Below are 22,280 nucleotides of genomic sequence, written 5' to 3' on the forward strand. Positions count from 1 at the left end.
ACTCCTTGGAAAAAATGTAAAATGAGCCCAGTCGTGGCCCAGCAGCTGATGCATACCCGAGTCATGGCCTTTGTCGACTAAATTTTGTCTCGGGGGAGCAGACCGTGATACAACAGATGTGTACTGATCAAATACCTTTGGAGTGACTGTGTAACCTCTGCTGCTCACTCGGCACCTTGTAATGTTCAGATCTTTTGTCATCTGTTGGATCAAACTTTCATTCTTTGAAGCTTTTCTAATGAAAATGTTGTGTACTTGAAAATGAATTAATGGTGATATAAAGCCTGTCTCAGGGGCACACGATGATCTTTGATAAACTTTTGTTTTGATTTTGTTTATACATGTTTTAAAATTTATTTTCTGCCACAACATCTGGCATAAACTGTTTGCTTCTTTTTTGTAGTGTTCTGCAATATCCCATAATAAAACACACCTCTAGAGCATACATATTCTATTTTCTATTCTTTGTGGGTTTTTTTACTTAGGAATTTGTAATAAAAGTGGCCCTTTTTAAAGTCACTTGCAGTGGGTGTGGAAAGTTAGGATGATGACTTTATTGCAGCCTTTCAGTATGAGAACGCTTCCAATCCTCTTGGTGAATTTGCAGCTGTGACCATGAGTTGCCCCCCCTCCCTCTCTTTATAATCCTCATGTTTGGCTACATTTGCCTGCTCTCTCCAGTGTTGTTGTTACATCTCTAAGCCGTTATCTTCTCCTTCATGACCGGGCCAGCTTGATGTGCTATGGAATTATGAGAAGCCAGTCCCATCAGAAACGTACATAGCCACTGGTGACTGCTGACTTGTCTTACGTCTGCCCTCCGCCACTCCTCCAGATCTAGGGCTTAATTTAGCATGGCAGAGAGAAGGAAAAGACTCAGACTTGTATTTTTAGAAATGCATGGCTCACTGTAAAATTGGGTCTTTAAAAATCCAAATAAATTGTCATGTCATAGCCCTACAATTTTTTTATTTTGCAGACTTTCCATTGAATTCCAGTATATAACGCAAGCTTAGCAGAGCTGTGCATATCAGCATGGCTTAGGATACATACTGATGATGGACGTGTTTGGTGATGCGGGTGGGGATGACGTAATCCGCTTCCTCCACACTGATCTAGTATGGGAGCGTCCTTTGACTTACTCTGTGTCTTTGTCACGAAATTCTAACTCAGCAACTGAAGTTGTTAACTTATGGTTTATTTGACCTACAGTTTAAGGTCAGTGCTACAGATTTTCGATGTTTTGCTCTGGGCTTTTATTTTTACTGATGGAGTTATCCAGTTGATGATTTAAAAAAAATTATTTGTGGTTTTGAGGATGATTTTGCTGCAGAGTGGTGGCCTACTGTGGAAAAAAATGCTTGAAAACTCCCCCCCCAGAGAAACTAGGCCTTAGCCCAAGCTCTGTGCAGCTCTAATGCTGTAACTGGACAGCCTTCATTGGGTCAAGTGGAGATTTGCCTTTGAATCTGGGGGAGATTTTGTCGTGTTCTCACCAACCAGCAGTGTGTCGGGATAAATGCAGGTTTTAATCATTTAGAGGGAAAATAATTCTGTATTTGCCCAGCTATTTATTTTATGAAACAAATGCAACAGTACGCTTCATTATTTCTATATGCTACACTTCTGTAAAGAGACCCAACCTCATGTCTTCTATTAGTGTGTATTTTTTTTCATATCTGGTTCCTTCAACTAGATGAAGAAATGCTCCAATTAGGCTACGTTCACACTGCAGCCTGAAGTGACCCAAATCCGATTTTTTTTTTTGGCCCATATGCGACCTGTATCTGAGCTTCTCATGGCAGTCTGAACAACACAGATTGGATTTTTTTCCAATGCAACCCAGGCCGCTTGGCTATGTGGTCCTGAATCCGATACGAATCTGATCTTTTCAAATGCGACCTGTGTCTGAACGGCCAGGTCGCATTCATCCGACCTGAACGTCATTGATACCCGACAAAGGTCACTATTCTGGGTCTTGCAATGAAGAAGGGGCAAGAAAAACAACAACCATGGTGCACGATGATGCGGAGAGCAGTATTTATGTTTAACCATCTTGAAAAGATTGTGTTTTTAAGGTTGGGAAAGATCCCTAGAAGAGCTCCGGCACTATCATCAATGTTTACTTCCGTAAACATAGAGCATACCTGCCTGTGATGTCATTGCATCCTCTACTGCGCTTGCAGGACACTTGCACTGTATGACTACAGTTCACACAGGAGATCACGTACAAGTCGCATATATTCGGAAATGTGAACGGCAACCCAAAAAAAAAATCGGATTTCACAAATAATCGGAATTGAGCATCAAGGCCTGCAGTGTGGCTTTTGGTGGATTTCTCATGTTCTGATACAGACTTCAGCAAATATCTAGAAACCGCTTTGAGGATTTTTTCTAGCCTTCATGACAAAAAGAGAACATTGAGCGCAAATGCAAGGTATGCAGAATATAAGAGACTAAACACTACTGTTTATAGATCTTATTGTGTTATTATTGTGTCTTTAATTGTTGTTTGTTAACATTTCGCATTATTATTGAGATTAGCCATATTGAAATCGTGGTGTCTGTCTGTGTGCTCCCTAGAGAAATTATTCTCGTACCTAAAAATTTTCAGATTTACAAGACTTCAAATGTGTTTCTCGGGTAGACGAAGGTCAAATCTTAAAATCAGTGAAATTTTCTCTCATTAACTTGTTAACACAATTGATTCTTTAAAATTTAAAAAAACTTTAGTTTAGTTGGGTTTTTGCAGCTATATTCCTGCTTAATAATCCACAGTAGGAAGGGTTTTCTCAACCTTAAAAGCCCAAATTTAAACAATTGTCCAAATAAATTGTTATTTGAGGGAAGCTCTGCCAGTCGACTCACCTTATTCACTGTTCTCCCTTTCTCATTTTAATGTCCTCTCTACCCAACAGACACGCATATAAGCTTTTGTCGTTCACAGGCAACAATGAACCTGATGTTCAAAGCTAGAAGATTTCAGACCGTAGGATGATAACAATTCATCCCAAAAGGCTTGTAAGGAAGTAGTAAAATTATCAAGCCATCAGTGTATCAAAGAGACCGATTCATGCAAACACCTTTAGTTATTTTTATAGAGACTGATCTTCCTGCCCTTCGTCCGGCTATTGTTTCCTGGTATGATTGTAGGCCCATATCAGGTAGGAAGGTTCTCTTGCACTTTAACAGAGCAAAGGAGCATGATTTATTGAGTGCTAGATCACAATTTAAGATTCTTAATTATAAAAGGCCAAATAACGTGTAGCATTTCAGTGATTTTCTTTGCCAGGACAATCCAACTTCTTTTTATATAGCACTTTATAAACAACAGGTTATAAAAAAAAGAATGACTGGAAAAATGTATAAAACATTTGATTAAAAAATGTGATTAAAAATGGAAATAAATCCAAGTAAAGGTAGCAACCCGAAAACACCACATTGACAGGAGGAATTTAAGAATAAACCTTTAACAACTTATTCTGGTTCAAAATTCAAGATAAGAAGAGATGCTTCTTCAAAGCTCATGCAAAGATGGCTACTAAAGAGGTCCTTTCAATTTGCAGCGCCATATGAATCATTTTGAAGGTACAATAGCAAAAGGCCCTCTTCGACTGACATCTCCAGCCACGGCTGATCACAGCAGATCTGAGAAGTGGAACATGGGTGGCTCAGAGAGGGGCAAGAGCCTTTAAAGGCTTAAAAACAAAAATGAGTTTTAAAATGGACAGACATCTAGTGTAGAGAGCATATGATGCTTTCAAAGTGACTGAGATTCTATAGCAAAGAGTATGAAAATTGAATGATGTATTTTCTACAAACTGGGCCTGATCTCTGACCACTCACCACTGATTCTAGGTGGACAGCAGCTAGCGGTTCACAACCGAGGCTCCTAGATTATCGTGCAGCTTAAACAGATGCTTCTTATTGTAATACAGGCAATGTTGACATTTAAAAATGAATGCTAACGTTAGTGTAAAAGTCTGGACACTTAAAAGACTCCCATAAAAGACAGCATTTTTGTTGATAGTTTTCAAAAAGGGCTTTTACAACTATTTCTATGTGCAGTAGTCGAATGGTTTGAAGGGACACATTAGCTTTTTCACCTCCATCTTCAAAAACAATACTAGAGTAGGAAAAGTCCAGAAGAACGGTAAATATTGAAACACAGTGGTTTGCAGCAAATCAAGACATTTTAATGTTGGTACAATTGTTTGTATCATATTTCACTGTTATTTGTGCATTTTGAAACTTTTATTTGTTCATAGTCTCACAAACTATAGCCTCTGTTTTTCTTGCCATAACCTGCTCTAGAGGAGCTGATTGGGTTTGTTTATTTTCTAAGCCAAACCTGGCAGCCTAGCTTTATGTCCTTGCAATTGAACTTGTTTTCCATTGTTTTTTGGGTAACTCAGAAATCTTCCGATTGACACCTCTGATCTGCTTTTTTGCACATGAACCCTTCTAGGAGAAAAAATGATCTAAAATATACCCCTAAAAGTTTCTATGATGAGGTTGCTCTCAGGGCATTTTTTATTTATTTTCTTTTATTTGTATCTTTTTTTGCATAAGAGCTAAAGCAGATTGGATGAATCTGTGAGATCTAAAAGAGGAAAGGAGTGGCTAAGTTCTAAGCCTAAATTAATTCTCAATCTAACTGCTGGCAAACTTTACATGGGATAAAACTGAAGTCCTGAAGCTAAAAGCCCATGGGCCCTCTCCTACTCTACGTAAACCCTAATGATGATATCCATAATTTATACTGTCCGTGTATATTCAAAAAAGGAAGAGTAAGCGACAAAACACAAGGGAAATGACTCAGTGGCCCAGATGCACACTTCTTTCGGGGGGTTTCCTCTCCTGCATTTCCCCTCTCTCTGTGTCTTTTATCTTGCATTTAGTGTTATTTTCTTTCCAGTCTTTGTTTCACAAAGAAAACAGCCATTTATTGAATTTGCATTGAATTACAAAATATAAATACTGTATTATTTTTGCAACAATTTTCTTTGCAATTATACTTTTAACATTTTTTCCCCAAAGTAATCACATGAAACAATCAATGATGTTTGTTAGGTTCCTGTTAAAAGGAAACCATTTATTTTTAATGATATGTTTAATATACACTGTGTGCAGAATTATTAGGCAAATGAGTATTTCAACCACATCAACCTTTTCATACATGTTATCTTACTCCAAGCTGTATAGGCTTGACAGCCAACTAACAGTTAAGTAAATCAGGTGGTGTGCATCTCTGTAATGAGAAGGGGTGTGGCCCTAATGACATCAACACCCTATATATGTGCTTAATTATTAGGCAACTTCCTTTCCTTTGTCAAAATGGGTCAGAAAAGAGATTTGACAGACTCTGACAAGTCAAAAATTGTCAGATGTCTTTCAGAGGGGTGCAGCAGTTCGGAAATTGCCAAGCTTTTGAAGCGGGATCATCGCACAATCGAGCGGTTCATGGCAATTAGCCAACAGGAGCACAAGAAGCATGTTGAAAAAAGAAAACGCAAAATAACTCCCCATGAATTGAGAGGGATCTAGCGTGAAGCTGCCAGGAAGCCATTAGCCACTAGTTGTGCCATATTTCAGGGCTGCAACATGTCTGGAGTGCCGAGAAGCACAAGGTGTGCAATACTCAGGGACCTGGCCAAGGTAAGCCAAGCCGAAAAAAGGCCACCTTTGAACAAGTCTCACAAGACAAAACGTCAAGATTGGGCCAAGAAATATCTGATGACTAATTTCTCCAAGGTGTTTTGGTTTGATTAAATGAGAGTGAGTCTTGATGGGCCAGATGGATGGGCATGAGGCTGGACCAGTAAAGGGTTCAAGTTCCTTATCGACTCAGATGCATGCAAGGTGGAGGTGGGGAACTTTGTATGGTCTGGTATCATCAAAGATGAGCTTGTGGGAACTTTTCACGTTGATGATGGAGTCAAGATCAACTCCCAGACCTACTGCCAGTTTCTGGAAAACACCTTCAAACAGTGGTACAAGAAGAACCATTCAAGAAAAACACGATATTCATGCAGGACAATGCTCCGTCACTCGCATCAAAATACACCACAGCGTGGCTGGTCAGATAAAGTCTAAAGGAGAAAAGATAATGACATGGCCCCCTTGTTCACCTGATCTGAACCCCATCGAGAACCTGTGGTTCTTCATGAAATGTGCGATCTACAACGAGGGAAAACAGTCCACCTCTCTGAACAATGTCTGGGAGGCTGTGGTGGCTGCTGCACCCAATGTGGATCGCACACAGATCAAGACACTGACAGAGTATATGGATGGATGGAAGGCTTTTCAGCATCATAGTAAAGAAAGGTGGCTATATTGGTCACTGATTTGTTTTTGTTTTTTTTGTTTTTTTATGTGGCAAATGTTTTTTTCTGAATTTTGAGTTATACTGGTTTACCTGGCGAAAATAAACGTGAGATATATTTATATATATATAGAGATATATTTGTTTTTTATTACGTTGCCTAATTCTGCACACACAGACATCCTCATAAAATGGCCAAATCTAAAAAAAAAACAAAAAACACATCAACTTCCAAAAATATTGAAACTTTGATATTAAGGAGTCTTTTGGGTTGATTGAGAACACAATTGTAGCCCAATACTAAAACTAATTCTCAAAAATACAACTTGCCTAACAATTCTGCACACAGTGTAATGAAAACAATTTGGCCAAATTTCCCCCACTTTGAAGTTCCTAATACTCTGTGAATTGTAGCATCCTGGTCACTCAAATCTAGGGTATCTGGTACAGTGAAAAGTCCACCTAGCTGGCTGAACATGCTGTATTCCTGCAAAGAAAACAGTTAAAGCCAGGCAGACGTTGTACTTTTTAAAAAAATTTTTTCCCCTTTTCAGGCCAATTCTCCAGTCAAACAACAATTTTTTGATCGGGCCGACTTTCAGCCCTATCGTGCGTTCTGCGTCATCTAGTGTACATGGTGTAACGAGGGGCGATTAGCCTCTCACGACCACCTCCCGATCAGGAATCGTAAGGTTGGGAGAAAACCAAACATGTTTGAAATTCAGTCGGCCTTCGTTGGGTCACATGACAGCATCAGGTCACGCAGTGTGAGAACATGCATTGTGAGCTGTGAACTTATAAACCCTGCGGTTTTGTCGTACAGTTTCAGCTGTAGCTGGGTGCAATGGTTGAAAATATCTTAGTGTATGCCCAGCTTAATGCATTGCACTTGATAAATAGTATCCTACCTAATACTGCAGCTGAGCAGTCCTATGCCAGAGCCAATGTTGCAGACACTGATGTTACAGCTCTAACCAATCAAAATGATCAAAACATTTGTGATTAGGATTTTCTTTTCTACCATAATAGAGCATCTATAGCACAAACACAGACTGTTAATTAAAATGCAAAGAATATGGCCTTTAATAAAGAAAGAGAGGACTGGTCCACATGGCATACATGTATCCTATTTAAGCTGTTCACTCAGCTGAGAGGCTTAGCTCATATTCATTTTTCTGGCTTTATCCAGATAGCAGTTGCGAAAATGCTTTTATTCCGCACAAAAATTGGTTAACATGTAAAGAAAAAGGTAAGGTAGGAGGTCTTTACTCTTCTTGCAGCTGTGATTCCAGGCCTCCTTTCTCAGTCAATTGCATCAGATAATAAACAATTTCGTTCACCATATCTGAGAAAGATGGACGTGTAAAGTTGTTAGTTACTAATTTCTGCTGTTTACCAATCTCTCCCAGCTAATTGCAGCTCAACTTCTCCATTATATTTTTGTCTTTTTAAATATTTTATACGAATAAAAATGTAAAAAAAAAAAGCAATGGCATATTGTACTTTTTTTATTTTTCATAAGTTTCCTTCTTCCCTGCTGTCATTATGTCTACTTGCAGTTAGGTCTGCATGATGGTCCATCCACAGACCTGCTGCATGTCGACATGGATGTCATGGATTGGAAAACCATGTTAGGCTTTAGAGAAGTGCACTCAGCTTTCACGTGCCAGATTGTGCAAACACTGAAGCTTCAGCTGATGTGTTATTCTATTTTTAAGTCATATTCTTTTCCAGAGTTTGTTTGAATTCCAAAGCTTTTTTTATACTTTTTTTTTCTTAACCTCGATAAAGTTGAGAATTGATAGTATCATTGTACAACCTTGGATTATTGCCCAGTCGATATGACCTCAGTTCTAGCTGAGCCTGGGTGTATTTGCCCACTGGGAGGGACCGTTACACACATTGATGGTGACACCAGCACTTATTGAATGACCACACCAGTTCCAGAAGTAGAAAGCCATGATACTAGTTACAATGTGACCCAAAGGTCAATACCTTAAAATATGAACTCCATTTAATTCCAACTTGACTCTATTTGTCCCAAATGCAATTTGAGTTTTTCCTCTAGGTGCAGTTTAAAAAATACAGTGCAGTTCACTGCACTATATGGTTCATCAAATGTGTTCTGTGTTTGAGGTTGTAGAAGATTAACAGTTAACAGAGGGTACACCCACATGGCAGGCATTAATGCTCAATTCAGACTTTTTCGTGAAATACGTGATCTCCTGTGTGAACTGCATTCATACACCTTAAGTGTCCTGCATGCGCAGTAGAACACGCAATAATGTACCAAGCAAGCCTGCTCTGTGTTTATGGAAATAAACATGGTGCTCAATAGTGACCTTTGTCCGTTATTAATGCCATACAGGTGGAATGAATGCGACCTAACCATAAACATACAGGACGCATTTGAAAAGATCAGATTCGTATCAGATTCAGGACCACATAGCCAAGTGGCCTGGGTCTCATTAGAAAAAAATCAGATCTGTGATATTCAGACTATCATGAAAATATCAGATAGAGGTCAGGTATGTGCAAAAAAATTGGATTTGGGTCACTTCTGGCTGCTATGTGAACGTAGCCAGAAAGGCCTCTAGATGTTGGAATTCCTATTTGGAAAAAAAATTTTATTGATAAACCTCTGATTGTTTAAAAGGTATTCACTCTTACATTCACACAGCACTTATTACATATGTCCTGATACATCTTTTTCATTTATGATATAATACCAGTATTGCAGTTTTAAGTATTGACTGATGCCAATATTGACCTGATACAATATCAACGTGAATCATGCATGCTTTTATTAATTATTTATAGGCATGGTCTTATATAAAATAGTGACAGTATTATATCCTTAAGCAAATATTTCAGTTTCATACCCTAACAACCATATTCTAATTTATGTAGTTTTTAAAAGTCTAGAATAAAAAGAATATAACAATGAAAGGCTTGCTGGATTGTAAGCCTCTCGATAGCCATAGCTAATTTTGTCAGTGGAAGCTGTTTTTAGGTTACAGAAATGACACGCATGAACAAATGTACACAAAGTGCTACGGAGGGGTTTCACTTGAAGCCTAATCAAATACAAATTCCAACAACTCCAAAGTGGTTGACAATAGGGGTGTGGGAAAAAATCTATTTGGGGATATATCAGGATCTTCGGCTGCCCAATATTATATGGATCTTTCAGTTCCTTATATCGTTAAAAAAATATCTAAGACTCTGTGGGAAAATGGGCTACCTTTACCGCCACTCTGGTAGATGGCACTGTGGAGCCCTTTCACAGTTTGCCGCAGCATAATTTCTCTAGTCGAGGCAGTCACAGTGGAAGATGTCGACTGATTCAAACCCCGAACATGGATTCTGATGAACATATACAGAAATTGCTTTTTATCTATACATTTCATTTAGATGGCTGGGTAAAATATCGCAGTATGTAGCGATATTGCAATAATATCGTATCATGACTCAAGTATTGTGAGACTTATCATATCACAACACTCATGCCAATACCCACCCCTAGTTGACAACTTGTTACCAGTATAGTCAAGGAGCTTTCTGGATCAGTAACAGTAGTATTTGTTTAGCCTGATGTAAAAGGTAGCTTGTTTATTTAATAAAAGTTACTTTCAACATTGTAAATAGCTATGGATGCCCTGAAAAATAGCTTTCTCTGGCTGCTACTGTCTGAATGCACATAGTGCAACCTTCTTCTTCCAAGTCATGAGGCTACAGCTCTTCACAACCTTAGCACTCTCTCTGTCGAGATTTTTATTAAAAAAAGTGTCTATACCACAGGACCAGTATGACAGAAATCTTTTGTGGTTTTTAAAAATGTCTTTTGTATATTATGGCACATCAAGAAACCAGTAGGGATGCTCGATGTTGCCTTTTTTGTCGATATTCGATATGCCAATATTCCAAATGCTGAATTTTCGATTCTGATATAAGCCGATACCGATATAAACTAATTTCACATCATGACACTTACAAAATTTAAGCAGCCCCATGCTCTTTCACTCCGTCTGCTTCATTCGTTCAGTTTGTATGTTATGAGCCTGAGATACCTGGAGAAAAGCAGGATAGAATGATTATTTGTGATTAAAACACTAAGGAACTGGTAAAAGCATAACAGTAGACCACACATAGCATTGACCTGGTTCAATTGTGTTTGTTGCCGACAAGGATAAATGTTTTTAATAGAGAAAACTCCAGGATTTACCCCAGAGGGATTGGCATTTATCATACGCTACAACTCCTCTGAATTCAAGGGTGGGTGGAAAGAAAAAAAAGATTTTCATCCCACATAGAGTCAGATTTGTTTAGCGTAAAGTGTTTAACCACTACCATGCCTGTGTGTTTCCATGCGTCAGTTATCTGCAAATTCCCTCCTCCTTTTCAGATCTGTTTGAATGAATCAGTACAAAGACACTGCAATGATACAAAATGGTTACTTCTGACTGTAAATATTAAGGTTTTGGTTCTGTAAAAAACTTTTTTTTCTCTTAAAGACTATATCCTAAAGATCACTTTCTGGTTAGATAGTTATGAATATTATGAGCATAGCAGGCCATGGACATTATGAGAGGGAACATTTAAGTAAATACACCATCAGATATTATCATTCAACTGCTGATTATGATCTCACTTGGTTTATTGCTTTTAGTCCACTTCAAAGATCTAAAATCACAACAGATTACCTATGGATGGATTAACTTAAAATTGGACTTGAACCTTTTTTATAGCCACATTCTGGAAAAAATAAATGTGTGTTTCTCAGATAGCAGGTAACTCCTGTTATTACATAAAACAGAGTACCTTAAACATTTTGTAACAGTCAAATGTGTCCTGAAGCTTGTGCGTGAGGTTCACAAATAAAATAAAAAACTTACACCTGTATAATTTCCTTTATCTACCTCTTAGCTAATTTGTGCTCAAAATGGTCTGTCTCCAATGTATTCCCCTTATGATGTCATCAGGAGAAATTAGCTGTTCAGAGTGGTCTTTAGCAGTCCATCGGTCAAGTTACGGCCTTCACCTAATGTATTATTCCACGCTCCTAGCCGCTATCTTTACAAACTCTGACTGGCTGTCATGGTTGCGTATTGCCGGGGCCTTCGGGAGGACTTTGAGTCTTTTATATTTATTAAATCCTATTACCAATGTTCCAGTGTGTTTAATGTAGTAAATACAATCTAAGCAAATATTTTCTTCATTTTAAATGTTTCATGTTTTTACTTTAAAACTTGTCCCAATATCAATATGGAGGTATGTGTTATTCAGTAATGGTGATAGGACTGTGAGTTTAATGTGAGTATTAACGTTTATGATGACAACATTTTTCGCCTTTTTTAGGTTTTATGTCATTTTTGTGTTTGTTTGCTGCAAAATATTGATATCACTTTCCAGCTTAACCTGTTTGTAAAATTAAGATTACTTTAAACTAGGATCAATACATTTTTGCGTTGTATATTCATTATTGATTTATTCATTGTGGGATTTTGCCTCTTTATACGGTTTATTGATTGTTGTTAGTAGAAAACTCAATGTTTATTTGGTATTTTTGTCCTTTATCTCACTTAACGCTTATCTCACTTGTTTATATATATATAGACACACATTGTATGTTAATCATATGTTGGGCGCTTTAAAATGATAAAACTCACCAGTTTTTGAAGGTGAACATGAATGAAACAAAAATGCATTTCTCAATGGATAGTCTGTCTATATCTTTTCATAACTTTTTGACCACAAATGCCAAGCTGGGAGGAGCGACCAGAGAGAAAGAGAAGTGCAGCCTTAACTTTCCCAGAGGCTCATTGCAAGCGTCAGTTTGTGTTATAAATCATTCAGAGGCTCTTAGAATGGGCACAATACATTTTTATCCCCGCTCTCTTGTCCCTCCATCCTATCGGCCTGTTTTATTATTGAATACAGCTCCTCTGAGCACATGGTCTGCCACATGGCTCCTTCAAAATGGACAAAACAAGAGGTGGAGGTTTAAATAGGAGCACAAAGGACAGGGGTAAAAATGTAATTTAAGGGGAGAAGGAGAAAAGGTGTTCTAATTTATTCAGAGTTCAAAGAAAAGTCACACCGTCATTAGCATGCAGAATCCTGAATAAGCTTCACAACTGTAAGGCTACTTGTACAGAGTTTGTTTCTGTTTGTGTTGGGGAAAGGTCAGGTTTTGTTTGCTGCTAACACTGCAAAGGCTCCACCACCTGCTTGTCAGGACAGAAACAGGGCAGTGGCTGACAGCGCTCTTCTGTCAGGATAACTCGCTCAGATTTGATGTGGCGTTGTAAATAGATTGCGTGTGTGTCTGTTTGGGTGAAGGAGAAATATTGTGCCTGCTGGTGGGTGAACAAGCAAAAGGTTGTGTTTATAGGATTGTTAGGATCTGCCCTTGATCATTAATATAAGGATAATGAGGACTGTCTTTAGCACAGAAGTCATTTTCAATTTTGTGAAAAGCACATTTAATCAGAGCTGCTGTTGACCTGGTGTAAGCTCTGACCTTTATGACCTATATGAGCAAAAAGAAGTAGAATATATCCAGATGAAATACCTGACCATTTCACTACAAATATGCAAATTAAAAACCTTTATCTTCATTTATTTTGTCATGTACAAGTCTGCAATCTTTCCTTTAGCAGATTGAGTAACTGGCAGAGGGTGATTACTTAAGGATAATAACAAATGGCATATACCAAAGAGTTGTTTGAAGCCCATTAAGTCATTTCATATTTTGCTCTTTTTTTATAGTTATATGAAAGCTTTATATGTGTTTACACAAGGCGGGTGCCACCTGTATCCCTCTTATCTCTAGTTTTATTAGCCATTCAACCTAAGGAACCTTTTATTCAAAATCTAAAATGCCGTTAAAGTGCTTGTTAGAAAACAAGGAATGGAAAAGCAAACATCAATTTGATGACTGGTGTATTTGCAAAAAATTTCCATGAGCTCAATGAATCTGGTACTCTCGCTGAACGAACAGCAGAGTTTGACTTTTTCCATTACTCTATCAAAAACTTTTTGTTATTTTAATAAACTATTTGTAACCAATTACCTAAAGAAAAAAAAAAAAACATTATTTATGTAAAAATTGTCAGGATATTCAGCTCATTTTGAACCCCCAAAAGCTTTAGATTTAAAAGGAAATAGAGAACAAGGCTTAACTAAGCCAAAGGAATTTTGAATGATTTAAATTATTTTAAAAATGTAATGACAAACGGGATTAAGTTTTTTATGACTTTTTGTTTTGACTATTATTAAATTTTCTACTTACAGGCCGAGGCAATATTGATACAGTTATCTGTATAAAGTAATTTGTAAAAAGAATGTAGCAGACGAATGTTCTAAACTCAACTACCGGTAAGTGGATTTTGCAGCTTCCCCCGCCTGCTGGTTCATGATCAGTGCCTGGCATCCCAGGGTGGGCCATGGCACTGTTGGCTATAGCCCAACTGTCAGTGGTCCTTTTTTGATATATAAACATCATATTTCATAAAGTTTATATTTTTGGACTAACATTGGCTTGGTTTGTTAAATAGGTAAAGTCCTCTTTTTTTTTTTTTTTTTTCTTGCATTAAAAAAGTGCCATCTAACCGGTTACTTGTTTCTTCCTCATTTGAAACCTCAGGAACGGTGTTGCTCCAGTCATGAGGGAAGCTGACCCTGTTCAGTGTTTACTCTGAGGAGAGTGGAGACAGAGGACAAGTTGCGCACCCTTTCACACATTTCCTACCGTAAGTCAAAACACACCTGATTCTCTGTTGCTTTTTCCTCATTTTTTGTGCCAGGGAGCTAAATTTTATTTGTCTTTACTATAATCACATATGATATTTTCTTTTTACCACTGTGAGCAAACATTTTACCAACAAAGGTTGTTGTACCTGTGCATGTGAACACAAAGATGCTTCTCTTTGCACAGTTACATAAGCAAACAGTGAAAGCCTCAGCCACCCTTCTGCTGGGTCCTGGTTTTCCTTGTGTTGAAAGCACAGTGCCCTTCTGGCTGTCTGATATGCAAACACATGACCAGCTTTGTCTTAATGGTTTCCCAGATCTTTATTTTTATTTATCAAGTAAACATAATTAGAGTTTATTTAGATTGGTGAAGGATTCTCTTTATATTTCTAAATTCTATGACTCTATTTTGTTTTTTGTTTTTTTTTTTGTAAAATATATTCTTTTCCTTTAAGCATAGTTCCGTGTAGTCATCTTCATGCTGTATTTGGTGATGAAAGCCTCAGGTTAATCTGTTTGGAGTCCTTTATCATTTGAGCAATAATGTAAACCTGTCTCTCAGCTTGTCATTTCTGCTTAGAGAACCAGCAACGACCATTAGGTTTAACAAAAAGTCAAGTGTATGCTTTTTTTATGTGCTTTGGGTAACCCTTTCTTCTCTGAGTAACATGCTGATTTGTAAAATGGTTATAGCGATGGACTAGGACAGCAAATCACTTGACTTCAGGAACATATCTCTTGGTAAAATTTGATTTCAAAGAAAAGATTTCTGAGCTGGCGGACTCTGGTATGGCTAATGTTCAGATGGTGGCAGATTTCAGAAACTGTCCTCTTGAAATGCCGGTGATGGAACAAATAGGTTAGTTTCTTGAAAAGTTTTAAATCATGTTTCCTAAAATAATTCTGCTAAAGATAATATAGTTTGTATTGACCTTGTGTATTGACTTTATACCACATGAAGAAAGGATATATCCTCATCAGATACTGATATCGGAAAATGGTCAGATGTCAGCCAAAATAACCAACACTGGAATACTAGCCAATTGCAAAATCGCAATCCGATTCTTTATTGAAGGTAACACATCAGGGCAATATCTTCAACACTGGAACCTAGAAATGCAGTAACATAAAACATCACATTTTATTTATATTGTGTAAGGGTGGAACGGTTCACAAAATCCACGGTTAGGTTCGGTTCACGGTTTCGTGGTCACGGTTTTCGGTTCGGTTCGGTACAGTATATGTTGATTGTTAGCCTGACATGTTGGTCATGTTGCTGTTAGCATAAACAAAACGTGTTGCACAATGCTTGCACACTGTTGCACTTTTATCCACAACTTTCTTTCCGCCGTCATCGTAGGTCACTCTAAATGCAAAGCGCTCCCATACAGCAGACCTATAAAGTGCTGCTGGCACGTCTTCCAACTCCTGTTCTTTCCCACTCGCCATACCCACACAATTCTCCACAACAACTGATTTTTTTCTGCTACACCCGGCTACGCTGCTTCGCTTCTTCTTCTTCTTGTTTACTACTGGTGGTTGGCTTTGGTCGCAGTACCGCCACCTTCTGCTCTGGAGTGTACACGCTTCGCCTATGAGAAAAAGGAGCAGCGCATGTACCGAACGCAACACACACGATTCGGTCTGAGACAGTCGAACCGAACGGTACGGACGGTTTTCATAAACCGTTCCAGAAGATTTTAATTCACTTCAATTCCATTTATTTATTTTGCACCAATGCACAACATATGTCACCTCAAGGCATTTTACAGACTTTATTATCTGAGATCAATTTAATCCCATCCAAATGAAGTGGCTGATTAATCAGCTTGTTTTTCAAAAGACTCTTGTCCAAAGACAACTTCTGTTTTGTCTGCATTAAGAAGCAGAAAGTCATCCACGTATTTATGTCTTCAAGACATGCCTGTAGTCTATGTAATGGGTTAGTTTCTCCTGTATTTATAAACTAATATAGCTGAGTATCATCAGCATCACATTGGAAATTAATCCCATGCTGTCTAATAATTCTACCAATTGGGAATATATATACTCCATTATCTGAGGCCATGAGAATATCATTAGTAACTTTCACCAGAGCTGTTTCAGTGCTATGATGAACTCTAAAACCAGATTGAAACTCTTCAAAAAGTTAAGCCTGTTGTAAATGATTAAACACTTGTTTTGCAACTATTTTCTCAAGAATTTTAGAGAAAGGAAGATTAGATATAGGTCTATAATTGACCAAGTCATCTGGCTCCAGAGACGGTTTCTTCAGTAATGGTTCAATTACAGCAACCTTAAAAGCCTTAGGTACATAGGGCTGGGTACCGAACTTCGGTTCTTTTATGGTACCGACCAAAATGCTTCGGTTCTACAGAGTATTGAAACATGCCTCGTCTTTCGGTACCAAGTTTCGGTGATTGGCTGTAACACTTAACGTGATTGCGTCATCCAGGAAAAATACACAGGTGGTCACGCCTACAGCCAGGGTTCATCTGTATCTGTTGTGAACTGGTTGTGAGTGTCGTGGAACCCCTTTAAAATGCCCCCCAGGTCAAAAGTGTGGCTTCACTTTATTAAGACTGATGCCAATAGTGCGCAATGCAATACATCGTGCACGGAAACAATTTAAGAGTAGAAAGTTGCTCGGTGACTGCAAGAAGAGCGGACCGCAGCCGGCGCGACCATCCTCCTCTTAGCAGCCCGTGGGCAGAGCAAAGCCAGAGCGGAGTGAATCATGCTGCTTTCAAACTGGACGCAGCAGGAGCAGCAAAATCACGTCTGCTGCTTCATTTTTTGCTGCTTGTACCAGCTTCTGACGCGCGGCTGAAGAAGCTTTGCTGCTGTGGCTGCGCGGTGCAAAAGTGGCTCTGACGCGCGTTGGGCGGAGCTACTCTATCCTTTCTTTGCCTGGCAGCTATATTTGCTGTGATCAGTGGGAATAAAGTAGTTTTATTATGCTTTTAAGTGGGAAAATCCACCTGAAAACTTAATCAGTGCAGTCAGTTCATCCTGCCTTCCAATATTTTTGTCAGAGCCGCTCAGACCCCCACATACCAGCGGTGCACTGTCAATAGGATCCCATTCAACGGGCTTGTTCATCAGACATGGTAATTTTTCTAAAGAAAAACTGCTAAGTAAAAAGGTCCTCACAATGTATCAGTGAATATTAGACACTGATTTTTTTTTTTTATGTAAGAGGAAAAATGTAAATGGGAAAATCAGAGCTTATAATAAAACTCAAGATTTGTACTTTTTTATGTTGTGTAATTTTCTTTTTCTTCGAATTGATATTATAAAACTGGTATCAAAAAAAGTATCGTTCAGGAACCGGTATCGAAGTGAAGGTATCGGTATTGGTACCGTAACCGAAAAATTTTGAACAATACCCAGCCCTAGAGGTACATATGCCTGCATCAGGGATAAGTTAATCACATCTTGAAGGTGGAAATCAGAGGGAATACTTGGTTGGAACTGGATCTAACATACAAGTTGAAGGCTAGATGGCGATAATATTTTTGCAAATCTGAAAATTCAAGTCTAAACACAGTTCAGATTCTATGGTTACCTCAAATGCTGCCTCACGCAGCATATTTAGAAGGGTGCCAATGATTTTTATTTTTAATAGAGTCAATCTTATTTATAAAGAATCCCATAAACTCATTACTGCTAAGAGCAGGGGGAATGGACGGTTCAACTAGGTATAAGCTTTGGGTGAGTTTGGCAACTGCATTGTAAGAAATCTAGACGTGTTATTTTCTCTTCTATTAATGAGGAGAGATATGCAGCTCTTGCTTTACAAAGGGGTCATTTTATACAGCAGTAAAAAGTTTTTCCATGCTAGGCAGGATTCTTGTACGCATGTGGAACACCATTTTCTCTCCAGTTTTCTAGTGCTTCTCTTCAAAGTGAGGAAATACTGTTATTCCTTCACATTCAAGATGAATAATCACAATTAATTTAATCACAAGGTCCAAAGTATGAGGATGAGAATGAGTGGGACTATTCACATTTTGAGCAAAGCCAATTGAGTCTAAGATAGCCCTAAAGGCTGCATCTAAGCTATCACCTTCAATGTCAGCACGGATGTTCTTCCATTATGATGACATTGTCAATTCAAAGTAAGAACCTGGTGGATGATACCAAGTTATAAAAATAAGAGTTGTTCTGCTTTTTAATTTAGATGAGTGAAATAAAGTACAGTTATTTTCATAACTTTAATTCATTCAGTTGAAGCGTGCCAGTCACATACTATGCATATAAACAAGAAAAAAAAGTTCATGTTAAGATACATGTAGACCTTTCAGAATAACTAATAAATACGAAAACTTCATAAGTATTTATTTTACAATTACCTTAACTGAGCTCAATAGTTGACGTTTGCATTTTATTTATTCTCATCTCTCCTTTTCCTTCTACTGAAGTCTGGAGAGGGTTTCAGTTTGGTGCATTTGTCTTTATTCAGGCCTTCCCTTTTCCTTAGCTTAGAGTGTGTAGCATGAAAGCCTCATGACTGAGGAGCAGTAAGCCAGAGGAAAAATGGAGATGAAATTGCTGAACAAAAGTTGAACATAACCGCTACAGAGTGAGAGCACTTTGGATTCAAACTGGAAGACCTTATTATTGTTTATCTCAATATTTCCAGGGAAAATTTATTGGCCAGCAAAGAATTTGTTTGCTTAGTCCTTTTTGATCCTGAAATACATTTTGTTACAGATGCCATCAGTAGACCTGAAGATAGCTGCATTTAAGCATCAGGACATTATGCATCACTTAAGTTCTTATACACATTATTGGTATTTTACTGCTTTATAATGGTATTTTTTTTGGGAAGCTTTAAAGCCAAATAAGCTACTAGCTTGTTAGCTACTGATTAACCTGGAAACACTCTGACATATCTGCCTGCTGCATGTTCACCTGCATTAATAGTTGTCTCTGCCGTTTCCAGCCTTGTTCTGTTATTCCCTTGGAATAATCATCAATCAAGTTAAGACAGAGTAGTTTAGTATTTTCAGTTGAATTTCACGAGCTTAGTTAAGAATCATTTTATTTGTCAATGAATTCTTATATTTAGAATAGCAGTTCTAAACTTTGGCAAAGTCCTTGTTGGAATTCATTATTTCCTCAGTTTATCCTAAAACCACAGCCTTTTGAGCAAGTGTTCATTGGATAAAATATGACAAATCGAATGTTATTTGATTAGATATAAAATAACATAAATGTATTTAAATAAAAAACACTTTGAAGATCTTTATAAGATGTTAAAAACTAACAAAAACTATGCAAACATTATATTCAGTTCAAATTTTAATTTGGGATCACTACTTAAGTAATCTAAATAAAAGTCAAATGTTATAACAAATTTTGTGTCAACAAGTTGTTGTTTATGTTAATAGCTGTAGGCAGGAAGGATCATGTAAAAATAATCCTAACGAATGAAATGCTTTGAGAAATGGGCAGAGATGAAGAAATATTGGTTTGTAATATGTTTGTAATTTTTTATTTAATCAATTTAATAACCAAAGCCAATTAGGGTGGCTGAATATTAGGAAAACATAACATTAGTAGCTAATTATTATCCCAGTTATGACTATTACAAGTAACCCATATTTTCCTATCTTTTTCCTTTCCATCATCACTATGTCCTTATATCCCTCTGAGACGTGTACCATCTTGGTCCCAAATACCAATAGCCTGTAATTCATACTATTCATAATTCATTCTCCTAACAGATTTAGTTTTGAAATGTATTTTGTTTTTACCTAAATGTTTTAGTTAAAACTTGAATAAAAATGATCACTAAGTAGTAAAAGTAAAGTAAAAGAGTAAATTATTCTTTGTTGAAGTCTACATGAAGGTATATGATTTTTGAGCCACTGTTGTTGTTGTATCCAAAAATATAATAGCACATCAAATATAGCAACCAAGAAGTCTCTTGTGATTATGATGCACACATTTAACTTGCAATACAACTATGATTTCAAAGGCTATGCATTTCCACAGAAAGCAAAAACTTTCTCTCTATCTGCTGTGTTCAGATGTGACGTTTGAATTAAACCACTGCCTCTTACACACATGCATGACGGCTGCATTTGGAAAAAGTCTAAAGATAAACCATATTAAGAATCCCTATTGAAACAGCTGTTTCCCATGCACTGTATTTAAATTGGCTGCTCATTAGCAAGCTGGTATTGTGCTTAAAATAAGCTTTGTTTTTATTATTCATACAGTAACAGGGTTGACCCACTTAATGCCATGCAGAAGGCACACACACTCATATGCAAATATACGTCATACACACGCATGCAGGGTGCTCTTAGGACTTTGATGTCTTTTGAGATGAGAGTCTCTCCCTGGTTACCGTAGTTTTTAATCTGTATTTATAATACAGATTTATTAAAAAGCATTTTCATATTTTAAAGTGTGCTTATGATCCAGGCGCTCACTAACAAACAAAAAAAACACTCAAAGTCTGCTTGTATTTTCATTGAGAAGTCCTAGGGAGCTGGAATATTACGTAACTCTGGTGCTTTCACTTAGACACATATTAGCCTCATACCCTTCATCAACGCAGTTCTTTTTTTCTCCACCGTTACCGATTAGGGCTGCCAGTTTAAATCCCAGTAACAATTCCCACAGTCTGTCTAATTCCTGTTTGTGTCTAAAGCTGGGAGGGGGTTGGCCTAAGCTTATAAGCCCTCTGGCCATGCAAACCCACATAAACTCACTTACACACTTGTGTTCCCTGTGAATATCATAGCAGTATCTGAAGTAATGTATTATTTTGTAATGTTTACTTAAATATGTTATCATGGTCACTATAAGCACACATGCACTATCATAAAGAACTTAAGAATAAGGCATTGACAAATACTCAAAAGCATTTTATCCACTTTGTTTTTATGATGATGAAAAAGATTGATTATAATAGTATGCTTCTCCAGCCTACATGTGTTTTGTAGTTCTGGAGAGGGCCCACAACTGTGTCGTCTCCAGGCATTTTGTGGGGGTGCTGCATAAGTATGAAGAATTTAGGTGGCTTCTACAACCTGTCAAATCCTTGTATATCCAAAGCTATCCTTCGATACCCGAAGCTAGCTCTGCATTTTCGGCACAAAGTAAAGCTTGTCCTCGATGTGCTTAAACTGCCGTTCATGGACACAATTTCCCGGCATACTGTAGCTGTGAATAGGAGGGTGTCTGGTTTGAGAATCTCGTGTTTGCTTTTTGCAGATGGTGTGATTCTGTTGGCTTCTCTGACCTCCAGTATGCTCTTGAGCAGTTTGCTGCAGTTTAAAGTAGCCTGGGATGAATGTCGGCTCTTCTAAGTTTCATGCCGTGGTGCTGAACTGGAAAAGGGGTGTGCCCCCTCTGGGATGGGGGGGTCACACTCTGCCTTAAGCAGAGGAGTTCAGATATTTTGCTTTCGTGCTCACAAATGATGGGAAGATAGAACAGAGAGTGTAGAGACAGATCGATTTGGACTTTCTCTGTAGTAATGCGGGCATTGCTTTGGTCCAATGTGTTGAAGATGGAGTTGCTCCACAAAGCAAAGACATTGATTTACTGGTGCATCTGTGTTGTGACCCTCATGATCACGAGGTGTAGATCATGATCTAAAGAGCAAGATCCCACATGCATGCATCAAGCATTGGTTTGCTCTGGAGGATGGCTGGACTCCACCATGCAATGATGATTAGGATGAAGGGCGAGGGCTCAAAGCAAAGCCTCTGCTTCTCTGTCTTGTAAGCAGTTTGCTAAGTTGTTTCAGACATCTGATAAGGATGCGCCCAAGGCGCCTCCCTTTGGAGGTTTTCTGGACAGATCTGAGTGGAGAGACCCTCTCAATTTCCCAGCTGACATGGAAATGCCTAAGGATCCCCCAGAATCAACTGGAGGATGGAATCCAGTGCCACTCCAGTATCAAAACACCACCTTTGTTATGAAGATTACCTAATAATTAATAGGAATCTACAAAATGTCTAGTTATGAACTATAGTCTGAAGCTTTCTTAAGTTTAACTGCTGAATTTGTAGAAAAGCTGCCTGTATTAATTAAGAGAGGCATTATAGTGAATGTACATTTTTCTTTATATTATTTGCTGAAAAGAAGCAAAATGAAGACTTTTATAAATCCATGTTCACAAGAAAAACAGATCTGGGCTTATAACGACATGCTGCCATAGAAATTAAAACAGCAG

At 37.9% G+C, this 22,280-nt stretch overlaps 1 protein-coding gene across 1 annotated transcript in view; it reads left to right on the forward strand.

Moving 5' to 3' along the window:
* taok3a (TAO kinase 3a) overlaps positions 1–22,280 on the forward strand; it is a 67,911-nt gene that overhangs the window by 5,089 nt on the left and 40,542 nt on the right. Inside the window, exon 2 of the mRNA XM_038293476.1 lies at positions 13,974–14,079. The gene's annotated coding sequence lies outside the window, so the exon portion shown is untranslated. The remainder of the gene's footprint in view (positions 1–13,973; positions 14,080–22,280) is intronic.

The sequence above is a fragment of the Cyprinodon tularosa genome, unplaced genomic scaffold, assembly GCF_016077235.1.
Source record: "Cyprinodon tularosa strain WSP-4 unplaced genomic scaffold, ASM1607723v1 ctg109, whole genome shotgun sequence".
NCBI classification, from domain to species: domain Eukaryota; kingdom Metazoa; phylum Chordata; class Actinopteri; order Cyprinodontiformes; family Cyprinodontidae; genus Cyprinodon; species Cyprinodon tularosa.